We start from the raw sequence: 5,265 nt of genomic DNA on the forward strand, positions 1-5,265 counted from the left end.
TCTCCAGAAGTTTTAACTTTCAAACAAGATTAAAAAAGTGTTGTTATATATATATATAAAATTATGATCTCGCTTCTAGTTGTGCGAACTTTCTGTAAATGGAATTGCTAAGAACTAAGAATTTATTGAAATATCAATTTGGGCCCGTACAGGTTCGGCCAATGAAACCGTGGCAAGTTCGGCCCATGTAACACATAAAAAGTTGTAAAATTGGCGGTAAAATCTTACGTTGCATACTTAGTGACATACTTTATGACAGTCCGACAGTGAAAATTAAATAATGTTCAAAAACGGACGTGCTGCCATACTTCCCAGAACGGACTTTAATAAAAAATGGGCCAAACTTGCACCGATCCCCCCTATTGTTATGTCGGTCTTAATCTCATTACAGTATGTTTTATTGCTATTCCTCGACTATCCGGCTTTGAATAAAGTTTATCTTACCTCATTCTGAAAGCAGTATTCTGAATCAGCAGAGACATATATGTCTCCGGCTGGAATCAGTAAATATCAGAAACCATTTGTTGCTCTTTTAAGGCTTTTCCTTTTCCTATTATCTTCACATCGCTCCCGTTTACTGATATGTCGCGTTTAATAGGTTGTTATAAAGATTCTTCCTACGCCAATCTGTACAACTCTTTAAACATTTGTTGCGCACCCGAGACCACCTCTTATATAGGGTGTAACATATTACAGCCAGTGAAAAAAAAGTCAAGCGCACGCGCGATGAACTGTTTTCAATTTCTATAAAAACTTCCGGGATAGAATAAACATGAATGAGATCCCATATGTTTGCAGTCTGTTGGCAGGTTGATGCTCTTTGAGGACAATGAAGTCGAATGATCGCCATGCTTGAGATTCTGTTTACCTGTTCCGCATCGGTGAACTCGTCAACGTGGGTCTGTTATTTGAAGTACGTGAGACTACTGCGGACTTTCAGTTTGCTAGCTGGTAATACCGCAGTACAGTACACGCCGAGATAACGGATAACGTATTACCACAGACACATTGTGATTGTGACTATATTGGAATGCAGAATACGACAGATAAGCTGTAGCAAATTGGTAAGTTGGTTATATATATCGTTACTAGTTAACAAGTAGTAGATAAATATGACTGTACAAAAACACTCGAAGCCGGGTAATTATCAGGTAGGCAACTGATAAACTTCCCTATTTTCCTATCTGATTTTTCTGAAAGAACATATATAACATATCATATACTATTTAGTGCAGAATAATGCTGCTAATTGTTGTAGTCATTTTAATTTACATTGATTATAGAAATTTGCATGTCAAACTCATTTTATGACACAAAACGTTACAAAATCACACATTATATAATTTTCATTTATTAATCTAGGTCACAAAATTAAACCAGCCTGCTGAAAGAGTCTCTCTGTCACCCTTTATTTCAACCCACTGGTTGGTCATATTCAAAAACCCTTAATTACGATTAGAACTTATATATGCAAATGAATATATATAATGAACTTGTATCGATAAGCTGTTCAAATGTTCCAAAGCTATGTCACTATGCAGTTTAGGTATATAATTACCAGTATTACATAAACCTGAATTTTGATTGTAATCAATGTTTTCAAACATCACTTGCATAAATGTATCCATGTGTTGAAATGATAGGATGACTTTTGACTTGTTGAACCTTGTAATTGAGCACCACTATAGTGGCAGAATTCTGAATCATTCCATGCATGCTTTTAAACATTTCTATTATAGTGTACTTATAGTTTAACGCTGTTAATCATATATATAGAACAGCTTTTAGATAACAGGGTATTTATTTCTCATTTCCCCTCATGATTTTGATATCTATTGATATGCCTACTAAAGGCTACTGTGGATACCGGTACTGTACTGATAAGAAATTCCTTATTGATTTTTAGGTGTAAAAAAAAAAAAAAAAAAATATGCAGTGTACACATTTTTTAACATTTACTGGACAACTGATTAACATGCACAGCTTTCAAAAATAGATATCTTTTGTTTTGACTTTAATTTACTTGTTTACTTGAAATATTCCTGGTCATGAAAATAATTAAATAAAACATGAGGAAATTATTTATACAACAAGATAATGATAGTGGGAAGTATAATGTGTGCTTTTTATTTACCTTTAATACAACTAAGTCAGATAATAAAATTGGCAAACTTCAAATTTTAGATTTGCCACCTGTAGGAAGTGGCTTGACTTACATAAGTGTACAATACACATTGAAATTAAACAGGAAGTCCTTCAAAAGTATGACTTGCTGCAAAATATGTACTTGTTTTGAATAACATAGATAACATGCAAATGTGAAAAATAGATAAGAGGAATGAATTTTATGGCCACACAATTTACACTGAATCGATAAACAAGCCATAACAAAAGTATTGGTGTATAATATGTACGACAGGGTGTAAGTGCCACCCTAACACTAGGACAGGGTGTGAGTACCAACCTAACACCTGGACAGGGTGTGAGTACCACCCTAACACTAGGACAGGGGGTGAGTGCCACCCTAACACTAGGACAGGGGCTGAGTACCACCCTAACACTAGGACAGGGTATGAGTACCATCCTAACACTAGGACAGGGTGTGAGTGCCACCCTAACACTAGGATAGGGTTTGAGTGCTACCCTAACACTAGAACAAGGTCTGAGTACCACCCTAACACTAAGACAGGGACTGAGTACCTCCCTAACACTAGGACAGGGTATGAGTGCCACCCTAACACTAGGACAGGGTGTGAGTCCCACCCTAACACTAGGACAGGGTGTGAGTACCAACCTAACACCTGGACAGGGTGTGAGTACCACCCTAACACTAGGACAGGGGGTGAGTGCCACCCTAACACTAGGACAGGGGCTGAGTACCACCCTAACACTAGGACAGGGTATGAGTACCACCCTAACACTAGGACAGGGTATGAGTGCCACCCTAACACTAGGACAGGGTATGAGTACCATCCTTACACTAGGACAGGGTGTGAGTGCCACCCTAACACTAGGATAGGGTTTGAGTGCCACCCTAACACTAGAACAAGGTCTGAGTACCACCCTAACACTAAGACAGGGACTGAGTACCACCCTAACACTAGGACAGGGTATGAGTGCCACCCTAACACTAGAACAAGGTCTGAGTACCACCCTAACACTAGGACAGGGTGTGAGTACCACCCTAACACTAGGACAGGGTGAGAGTGCCACCCTAACACTAGGACAGGGTGTGAGTGCCACCCTTACACTAGGACAGGGTGTGAGTGCCACCCTAACACTAGGACAGGGTGTGAGTACACCCTAACACTAGGACAGGGTGTGAGCATCACCCTAACACTAGGAACTGTACTAGTGTATATTTTGTGTTCTAGGGTGTGAGTACCACCCTAACACTAGGAACAGTACTATTGTTTATTATGTTTAACAGGGTGTGAGTATCATCCTAACACTAGGACAGGGTGTGAGCACCACCCTAACACTAGGACAGGGTGTGAGTACCAACCTAACACTAAGACAGGGTGTGAGCACCACCCTAACACTAGGACAGAGTGTGAGTATCATCCTAACACTAGGACAGGGTGTGAGAACACACTAACACTAGGACAGGGTGTGAGCATCACCCTAGCACTAGGAACTGTACTAATGTATATTTTGCATGACAGGGTGTGATTACCACCCTAGCACTGGAAACAGTACTAGTTTATATTTCTCATGACAGGGTGTGATTACCACCTTTACACTAGGAATAGTACTAGTGTGTATTATGTATGACAGGGTGTGAGTATCACCCTAACACTAGGAACATGCAGTCTATTGTATATTATGTATAAAAGGGTGTGATCTTTACCCTAACACCCAGAACCGTACTAGTGTATATTTTCTATTCTAGGGTGTGTACCATCCTAACGCTAGGAACAGTACTAGTGAATATTATGTATGACAAGTTGTGAGTATCATCCTAACACTAGGACAGGGTGTGAGTGCCTTGTGCCACCCTAACACTAGGAACAATATACATACTAGTTTATTTTATGTATGACAGGGTGTGAGTACCACTCTAACACTATGACAGTACTACAATGTAGTGTATGCTTTGTATGATAGGGTGTGAGTACGCACCACCCTTACACTAGGAACAGTACTAATGTATGTTGTGTATGATAGGGTGTGAGTACCACCCTAACACTAGGAACAGTATCAGTGTATGTTATGTTCGTGAGTACCACCCTAACTCTAGGAACAGTACTAATGTATGTTGTGTATGATAGGGTGTGAGTAGCACCCTGACACTAGGAACAGTACTAGTGTATGTTATGTTNGTTTGTATGATAGGGTGTGAGTACGCACCACCCTTACACTAGGAACAGTGCAAGTGTATGTTTTATATGAAAGGGTGTGAGTACGCACCACCCTAACACTAGGAACAGTACTAATGTATGTTGTGTATGATATGGTGTGAGTACCACCCTAACACTAGGAACAATACTAGTGTATGTTATGTATGATAGGGTGTGAGTACCACCCTGACACTAGGAACAGTACTAGTGTATGTTATGAACATGAGAACCACCCTAACACTAGGAACAGTACTAGTGTATGTTATGTACATGAAAACCACCCTAACACTAGGAACAGTATTAGTGTATGTTATGTACGTGAGTACCACCCTGACACTAGGAACAGTACTAGTGTATATTATGTACGTGAGAACCACCCTAACACTATGAACAGTATTAGTGTATCTTATGTACGTGAGAACCACCCTAACACTAGGAACAGTATTAGTGTATGTTATGTACGTGAATACCACCCTAACACTAGGAACAGTACTAGTGTATATTATGTACGTGAGAACCACCCTAACACTATGAACAGTATTAGTGTATGTTATGTATGTGAGTACCACCCTAACACTAGGAACAGTACTAGTGTATGTTATGTACGTGAGTACAACCCTAACACTAGAAACAGTATTAGTGTATGTTATGTATGTGACTACCACACTAACACTAGGAACAGTACTAGTGTATGTTATGTACGTGAGTACCACCCTAACACTAGGAACAGTACTAGTGTATGTTATGTATGTGATGTATGTGAATACCACCCTAACACTTGGAACAGTATTAGTGTATGTTATGTATGTGAATACCACCCTAACACTAGGAACAGTATTAGTGTATGTTATGTATGTGAGTACCACCCTGACACTAGGAACAGTACTAGTGTATGTTATGTACGTGAGAACCACCCTAACACTAG

The 5,265-nt window shown here is 39.5% G+C and overlaps 1 protein-coding gene across 1 annotated transcript in view; it reads left to right on the forward strand.

The window, feature by feature from the left end:
• Positions 1-738: 738 nt before the first annotated feature.
• Positions 739-5,265, forward strand: part of LOC110454052 (FAD-dependent oxidoreductase domain-containing protein 2-like) — a 48,656-nt gene continuing 44,129 nt past the window's right edge. Inside the window, exon 1 of the mRNA XM_021503389.1 lies at positions 739-1,064. The gene's annotated coding sequence lies outside the window, so the exon portion shown is untranslated. The remainder of the gene's footprint in view (positions 1,065-5,265) is intronic.

The sequence above is a fragment of the Mizuhopecten yessoensis genome, unplaced genomic scaffold, assembly GCF_002113885.1.
Source record: "Mizuhopecten yessoensis strain PY_sf001 unplaced genomic scaffold, ASM211388v2 scaffold897, whole genome shotgun sequence".
Taxonomy (NCBI): domain Eukaryota; kingdom Metazoa; phylum Mollusca; class Bivalvia; order Pectinida; family Pectinidae; genus Mizuhopecten; species Mizuhopecten yessoensis.